This window comes from Rutilus rutilus, assembly GCF_951802725.1.
Source record: "Rutilus rutilus genome assembly, chromosome: 24".
NCBI classification, from domain to species: domain Eukaryota; kingdom Metazoa; phylum Chordata; class Actinopteri; order Cypriniformes; family Leuciscidae; genus Rutilus; species Rutilus rutilus.
In genome coordinates this window covers 1,115,385-1,124,190 of record NC_140228.1, presented here as the reverse complement: position 1 = coordinate 1,124,190, position 8,806 = coordinate 1,115,385, and the positions used below count along the sequence as shown (strand labels likewise).

At 42.2% G+C, this 8,806-nt stretch overlaps 1 long non-coding RNA gene across 1 annotated transcript; it reads left to right on the top strand.

Moving 5' to 3' along the window:
• Nucleotides 1-4,918: 4,918 nt before the first annotated feature.
• Nucleotides 4,919-6,319, top strand: LOC311284301. Its single transcript, XR_014626185.1, has 3 exons — nucleotides 4,919-5,581; nucleotides 5,674-5,788; nucleotides 5,954-6,319. It is a non-coding gene; the product is annotated as an uncharacterized lncRNA (long non-coding RNA).
• Nucleotides 6,320-8,806: the final 2,487 nt, after the last annotated feature.

Sequence of the window (8,806 nt, the reverse complement as noted above, 5' to 3'; positions counted from 1 at the left end):
ACAGTCCAATGCATGCTTAGAAAACACGTCGTTGTATCTCTCCAGTAACTGTACTAACTTCTCCTTTGTCACATGGCTGACAGAAACAGAATGAATGTCAAGATCAACGAGACCAACATTTTCCAATCTCTGTTTGAAATCCTCTGATGATTTAGAGGAATACTGACTCTCCTCTGCAGACACTTCAGCTCGACTCAGCCCTTGGAAAAGTTCGAAATCTTCCATGGCAACACATGGGAACACGTCTGCTAATTTGCGATTCCTCTTAAGGGTGACTGGCTTATCAGAGAAGTTAGTGACTTTTACGGGAACCCAGCGATCACCCCATAATGGCGTGACAACCCGCCCGACCATAATGTCTCGTGACACAGACCTTGAATTTGTAGGTTCCACTACAACTGTGCTCCCGGGTGACATCGGGACATTTTTTGGCAGTTTTCCCCAGACAAGATGTTCCTGCCTTGCTAAAAGAGTGACACACTGCTGTAGCTTGATTGTTCCCACCTTATCTGGTAGCTCAGAACCCTTCCACCGACACGTGTTGGCCATTACATCCAGGAACTGCTCACATCCTGCCATTGGCTCCACTCTATGATTAGAAACAAGTCTCCAAAAATCATTGCTACCTTTCATCCGATGCGCAAGGAATTTTATGACATTTGTACCAATGATCAGATCATCCCGCTGGCCGGGTACAACGAGAATAGGCACTAGGCAGCTCTCTCCATAAACTTTCAACTGGACCTCATACATGCATTTTGGTCTTGTAACCTTGCCACCACATCCTACTAAGATGACTTCCTCTTGAAGTGGTGTGGGTGAAGGCAATACATTCTCACTTAACATCCTTTTTTCCACTTTGTCACTAAAAGTGCAGGCCATGGAGCCTGTATCAAGCATCCCCTTAATCGAAAACACATTATTAACACTGACTGGTGCGTAGAACAAATCGTCGAATGCCTCAACTACCTGGACATTTTGTGCGATCACCTTGGTCCCAGTGGGAGCCTGTGCACGTGCATTCTCATAAAACTGGTGAAGATCAACACTCTCTAGGGGTTCTTCACTTATGCTCACGCATCCCCCTTCCGAACGTGAGCCATCTAGTTTAAACCTGATGGACCCCAGAATGGTGATGGGCCGGGTCCGGACCTGTCACTTGTACAGTCCCTTTTACTGTGCCCAGGCTGGAAGCATGCAAAACACAGACGTTCTCGTCGACAATGTGTTACAGTAGAGTGATCGTGAGATTGGCATACTCTACAGAGCTTGCTTTGGGGCTGGCGAGATGGCATTTGAACATTTTGACGCACGGTCAAGGAGATTAATCAGAGTTCTCATACAATTGTTGTCATCCTGTATAGTGTGTGCATTACTAACTTTGCTGCACTCACCCGGCTCTGTTGGAGAGCCAACATCCACTTCATCCTCATTGAGCGTCTGAATGTGAGCGGTGACATGCCTTGTAGCAGGGTGACGCTTAGGCTTGGCTGACATCTGCTCTTTTAACTCTGTGTGGTACCTGTCAAGCTGTTCTTGGATTTCCTGTGCAGTCCATTTTTCTGGAGCTTTGAAACGGAAAACTGCAGCAAGAGTGGAATCTGGGCAGTACTTCACGAACATCATTGCAGCTTCTTGACATGGATCTTCCATTCGCCGCCCAAGTCTCTTTAAAGCTTCCTCCGCAAGATCCACTGCTTTGTTCAACTGCACCCAGTACTCGACAGGATCCTCTCCTACTAATGGAACAGTTCCATAGAAATCAGCCAAAGGCATACATGAATAATTAGCATCGCTAAAATGTTGTTTCAGGATGTCAATGATAACCTTCGGGTTCTCAACTGGGTTTAAAGCTGAATTACAGCGAAGAGTGACTTTGACGACATCTTTAGCTTTACCCATCAATCTGCTTAAAATCTCTTGATGCTGCTCTGCTAATGGTATTCCTCTCTTCCTCAGATATGTGTCCATCAGCTCCTCCCACTCACGCACACCAAACTTGTCTGATGCATCACCACGGTAGACTGGGGGCTCTTTTGCTTCACTTTGCATTACTAACCTCACTCCAGTCAAGTTAAGTGAAGGTATGTCTGAGAATGTCTTACTGGTACCTAACCCTGGTGTTTGTGCACTCTTGTTCTCTCCTTCACCGTAACTAGCCTCTTTTTGAGATGCTAACATGGTCTGCCCCACTTGTTGAGCTATGTGTGCTATCAAACCTTGCCAATTTGGATCTGCTATGTCTGGAACAGCTAAGGGCACAGTATCATGATCAGTCACACGTGTGGAGCTTAATACACGGGGGGTTCTGTTCACCTTACTCTCTCTCACAATTGGAGTTTCACTAAAAAACTTCCCCCTCCCAAGACCTAAACCAGTCATTGTCTCATAGGCGTCAATTTCATCATCTTTTAAACTGAACGCCATGTTTACACTTGAAAATCAAATTTCAAATAAAATAAACAAATGAAAAATGTCAGAAAATGTGAGAAAAATAAATCACTTAAATGAGAGAATGCATTAAATCAATATTAGAAATCTCAAATGTCCATTTGTATTCTCACAGTTCTTTTATCAACAAAACTGAACCTCAATGCAGCGTCCCTCTGTGACCCAACTGACGTTGATCCTGAAGCAAATCTTCTGATCCGGGTCACGGCACCAATGTAACCGGTCTGCTGCCAACCGCTGTCACGATACTCTTTTCTCTGCGTTGTGTTTAATAAGGACCAGGACACTGTTACTGCGGTTCATCACAATGACGATGTTTATTCAGTCACACCCAACATGGGCTTTCACCAACTGTGGATCTGTGGATTACAGCAATAAAGTTGATAAACGTCGTGTGAGCATCTCATTATTGCATCACCTCTCCCCAGCATGTGCAATGCGAACTCAATGCAACAATTATGCTAACTACACAACATTAACACAATATAGAAAATAAAACACAATAAAAGTGAAATACCTGTGGATTACAGCAATAAAGTTGATAAACGTCGTGTGAGCATCTCATTATTGCATCACCTGAATGATACAACACTAGTTTAGCTGATTAATGACTCAAAACCTAGCTAATTCAGATTACAAAGCTCACACGATATATCTTCAAATTATTGATCCACACACACATATAACATAAAACAGAACATACTAGACAGTCTCCGTACTGTTTACAAAGGATTATCAAATCGATTTACACACTTTACAAACTTAATTTGCTCACAAATCGAAGAGCTCTGCAAAACGCTTACCTCTCCCCAGCATGTGCAATGCGAACTAAAGAGAGAGGCGCGCGCGCACACTCAAAATGGCACCAATGCAGCAACAGAAAAACATGTCAAAATAAAAGTCTCTAATGTGAATAGCAGAAACAACATATATTGCTCAAAGAAAAACTAAAATAAATCAGTAATAAAATAAGGATTTTAGTGGAAAAGACAACAATACATTAAACTTGAATTGTACTTATAACTCGTTACACATGCTTCACAGTAGGTATGGTGTTCTTTCTCCTCCAAAAACAACGAGTTAAGTTTTTACCAAAAACTTCTATTTTGGTTTCTTCTGACCATATGACATTCTCCCAATTCTCTTCTGGATCATCCAAATGCTCTCTAGCAAACTTAAGATGGGCCTGGACATGTACTGGCTTAACTCTCTGGTGTCTGAGGGGTTTTCTGGGGCCTGGAGGTGTTCTGACATGCTCTGACATTTGTGCTTTTTTCAGTTATTTATAAACATATTAATGGAAAAGGTGTAAATTCACTCTATATAGCACAAACAGGGCTACCATAATATCTGATCAACATGCTTGTAAATCTTTGTATTTTTAAGAGAATAATGTTTATGCATGGTTATTTGAAAAAATAAAAATGAAAGTTGCTGAAATAAGACCACAAAAACATACTAAATATGTGTCCTCAATACTTTTGACTAATGTATGTTGTCGCTTCGAGTTCTGACATCAAAATTGTGTGAAAATCATCCTGCCTTATCGTTCTCATAAAACAATACATTGATTTAAACGTTGTAAAACAGTTTTTTTGTCAGAAGAGGTATATGCATGGGAGGGGTAATGGACCATCAATATTAAAGAGATTCAGACCAGGGGTGTGACACTCCCCCAATGGCCCATCAAGTAAAGCAGCCTTAACAAAAATTGTGTGATAAGTTTTAGCTGAGTTTCAGTTCATTTTCCAGACTTGTTTCAGAAAGATTTTTGCGGAGACAGAGTGAGCTGAAAGCACACCCTGTTTATTTTATTTATTTAAAAATAAAAACAAGGTTTTGATGTTAATGTGTGTGTACACAAAAAAAGAAGACCCTCTATAGTTTATAATCATGTATTTATTTTATTTATATGACCACAAATGACGGATTTTTTTAAGTTTATGTTGCTGCTATGTGAAAAAAATCCATCAAAACGCGCCGACGCGTTTGTCGACCTCAGAGGGTTAAGCAGGGGGACACGTCTGGCACTGCAGGATTTGAGTCCCTGGCGGCGTAGTGTGTTACTGATGGTAGCCTTTGTTACTTTGGTCCCAGCTCTCTGCAGGTCATTCACTAGAGCCCCTTTCACACAGAGATTCCGGAAAATACACGGATAAAGTGACCCGGGATTTGACCCGGGTTCGTTTGAAAATGGTTCATTCACACTGCCAGTGATTTGCCGGAATCAGAGAGCGCGTTCACACACAACCCGGGTATGTCCCGGATAGACGCGTGACGTTATGATGTGACGTATAAGGTACGCGTCGAAAAGCGGAAGTGTTTGCATTGCTTTGAACAACATGGCAGCTGATCAGGCATTAGATGTTGCTGTTCAAACTTTGTTGTTTATGTACAACATGTTTCGTGGTCAAATCACAATTTTATTTTCGATTTTGAGTTCTTTTCAACGTGTTAATTCGATACGGAATACGCTGGAAGTTAAATTGGCGGAGAGTATGAAAGAAAATGAAGCCGCGAGACGTAAAGCACGGAGACGCCATCGGATGCTAAAAGCTACAGTTCTTTGTACACGGCTCATGCAACTGGGTGTTTCGAAGAGAAGACTGTGGATGGTACGAAGACCTCAAGGGGCTGTGTTTTGGTCAAATGTCCTGGAAAACTTCAACGAAGATCAGTGGCGGCAGCACTTTCGGATGTCACGGGACACGTTCGAGTTTGTTCTGCAACTTGTTGAGCTAAGCCTGAGACGCAAGCTTACGAACTGGAGAAAGCCCCTTGAACCACGCCGTAGATTGGCTATTGTTTTGTGGTGGTATGCTACCCCTGGCGAGTACCGTACAATCAGTTGTCTCTTTGGTGTGGGGCTATCCACTGTTTGTACACTGGTTCACGAAGTCACTGCAACACTGAAGAGAAAGCTTTTGAAACGTTTCATCTCCTTGCCCAAAGGAGAAGCTCTTCAAAAGGCTTTAAATGGGTTCGCTGAACGTGGGTATCCTTTGTGTGCTGGTGCCATAGACGGTAGCCACATCCCTATAATTGCTCCCCAAGAAGATGCTACAGCTTACTACAATCGTAAGGGATGGCATTCGATTGTACTTCAAGCTGTTGTGGACCACAATTTCTGGTAAGAATGTAGTTCCTAAGCTATTGTGTTCATTACAGAAATTCGATTAATTTTTATGTGTCCATATTTTAATGCCATGTCTCTTGAACTAGCTTTACAGATGTATATGTGGGCTGGCCTGGGCGCACGCATGACGCTCGTGTGTTGTCCAACTCTCCCATTTTCAAAATGGCAGAGCAACAGGGTGGATACCTGTTTCCTCGTGAGGTACGCAGTATTTGTTTTACTGGCACATTTTATTTGTCATGTTTTGATATCTAGATGCAAGTGTATTAAACCATGTATGACATTAACATTAACAGCTGCATTGTAAAAAAATTGCATTGTGATTTATTATTTGTACATTTTGTTTTTAACAGAACTCAATGACAGTGAATGATGTCGAGGTTCCTGTCCATTTAATCGGCGATGCGGCATACCCCCTCAAGAACTGGCTTATGAAGGGTTTCACAAACCACCATGCCCTGACCCCTCAACAACGACACTACAACTACCGACTGAGCTCAGCACGGATGGTTGTGGAGAACGCTTTTGGTCGCCTTAAAGGTCGTTGGAGGTGTTTGCTTAAGCGCAACGATGTCGATACAGCTCTGATGTCTGATGTTGTTGCTGTTTGTTGTGTTCTGCACAATATTTGTGAGCTGAACAAAGAAGTTTATTTGCCTGACTGGAACATCACAGATGATTTGCAAGAGCCTGATCAAGATATGTTTCAGGGGGTGGGAGGACATAATTGTCAAGGAATTCGTGAGGCTATGATGACTCTCTTGTCATGACTCGTGTTACTTTACCTGCACAACCAAAATACACCATGTCAAAGTTTTTCAATAAAAATTATTTATTGTAAAACTATTCACTACGTTTGTCAGTCACTTTTTTCATAACTGAAATAATGGAGTGTGGTCACAGATGATAAATAAACAATTTGAAATATAATTTGAAAAACATTTTATGTATATTGAATCATTTAGCAGCTTGTCCAAGTTAGCCCAGCATTTTTTTTTTTTTTAAGATATAGAAAAGTGACTTCAGTAGTTTGTATTTCAATTAAATGAAATCTATTTAATATTTATCTTTTTTTAAAATACATTATGTATTTTATATGTAATTGTAGTAATATGGCACTGTACACAGTTATATTGAAAAAGCAATAATGAAGCACACACCAGTATGTTGAATGCAAACTTTTATATTTGCAAATAAAACATATAAACATATGAAACAATACAAAGTGTTTAATCTAGATTGCAAATATAAATTAGAGCACAAATGAAAACACTTAAAGAAAAAAAAAAAAAAAAAACACCTTTAAATTATACTATATACTATTCCTAATCCAGCTGTAGAAACGAATAGGATGACAACAGCGTGAATGTGCTGTTTTCCGTTTCTTCTAATGTGCTTGGGATATTGAAGCGGGTATGACGTGGAGGCACATAATAATGTGTGGGTGCCGGAGCTGGCATGTGGCGTAGGAGTTCACCCAAAAAAATGGGTTTGGGTCTCTTGTAGCTCGCACAGCATTAAAATATACTATGACTTTATACTATTCCTAATCCAGCTGTAGAAACGAAGAGGATGACAACGGCGTGAATGTGCTGTTTTCCGTTTCTTCTGATGTGCTTGGGATATTGAAGCGGGTATGACGTGGAGGCACGTAATAATGTGTGGGTGCCGGAGCTGGCATGTGGCGTAGGAGTTCACCCAAAAAACGGTTTTGGGTCTCTTGTAGCTCGCGCAGCATCGACATCTGCCTTGCCAGTTCATCTTCCCTTGCCAGACTCGCCTCTCTCCTCAGTCGCTCCTCGTATTCCCTCTGCTCTGCCAAGCGAACACGCTCCCTCTCCTCAAAGTCTCTGTCCATTTCAAAAAACAGGTCCTTCACCTCTTTCATAATTGTTTGAGTCCTGGAAAGGGGCTTTCTGGCCTTTTTAGCAGGAGGTGGTTGAGGCGATTCTGAAAAGACAAACCCAAAAGTTGTATTATTAACCAGGAATACACACGTGATGTATGGCAGACAAAACACAAACTAAAGACTACAACCATGGGGACATTTTAAAACACTTAAACTAGGATTGATGCATGAACACAGTGATATTAGAGGGCCTAATTTACTATAAAGCTTATTTATTAATACTGTATACTATACAGCGAAGAATATACTTAATATGACATTTTTCACGTTAGATTTAAGTGCAATTCTGGCTTCATGAGCTTTTTTCACGTTCATCGTTTTAGAATGTCCCCAACAATATAGTTAATGGTTATATAGCTCACCTGAACGGATTTCTCTAGGGTTTTCTTCAATGGTCTCCGGACTGGAGGCAACTGAGGGCAAGGGAGAAGCAGAAGAAGAGGAAAATGCGGAGGAACAAGACGGTTCTGGTGATAACTCCTCTTCGTCATTTGTACACGAAGGCGAAGACGAGTCCATACTACCCAGTAGTGCCACTGGGTTTGCCGAGTGGCTCGTTCCCCATATGCCGTAGCACAGGTCGTAGAAAGGCCAGTCTAATCTTCCACTACCGCTCTTTCCATTGTAGTCGTGAACTTGGTGGAATTTTTTACGCAGCGCCTTAAGTTTACTTATGATCTGCGCTTTCGATCTCGAGAAACCACGCTCGATCATTTTTTTTCGGATTCGGTCGTACACTAACGCATCACGTACCGTTCCACAAAGCTGGCGAACGATCTCAGCTTCGGCGCGGATTGCAAGGAGCTCTCGGGTCTCTGCTTCAGTCCAGTTTGCAGACATCTTTTCGTTCTTTCTTGTATCGATGACGAACACAAACTTTCTTCTAACAGAGTAACAGAGTCGCACGATAACTACGTCATTGCGAAGGCTCGTGCATCATCACTACGACACACCCCTTACGGCATTTGTCCTGGCTTTTGTTCACACAGCGCGCGTTCCGGGTCTGAACACGGCAATGTTACTAGGTCCCCAACCCGGCATCGATCCCGGCATTAAACCCGGGTCGTGTTTGCGTTCACACAGAAGGCGTTCCGGCAATTTGCCGGCAATTTGCCGGGTTCAAAGTGCTGTGTGAATGGGGCTTAGGTCCCCCCGGGTGGTTCTGGGATTTTTGCTCACCGTTCTTGTGATCATTTTGACCCCACGGGGTGAGATCTTGCGTGGAGCTCCAGATCGAGGGAGATTATCAGTGGTCTTGTATGTCTTCCATTTTCTAATAATTGCTCCCACAGTTGATTTCTTCAAGCCAA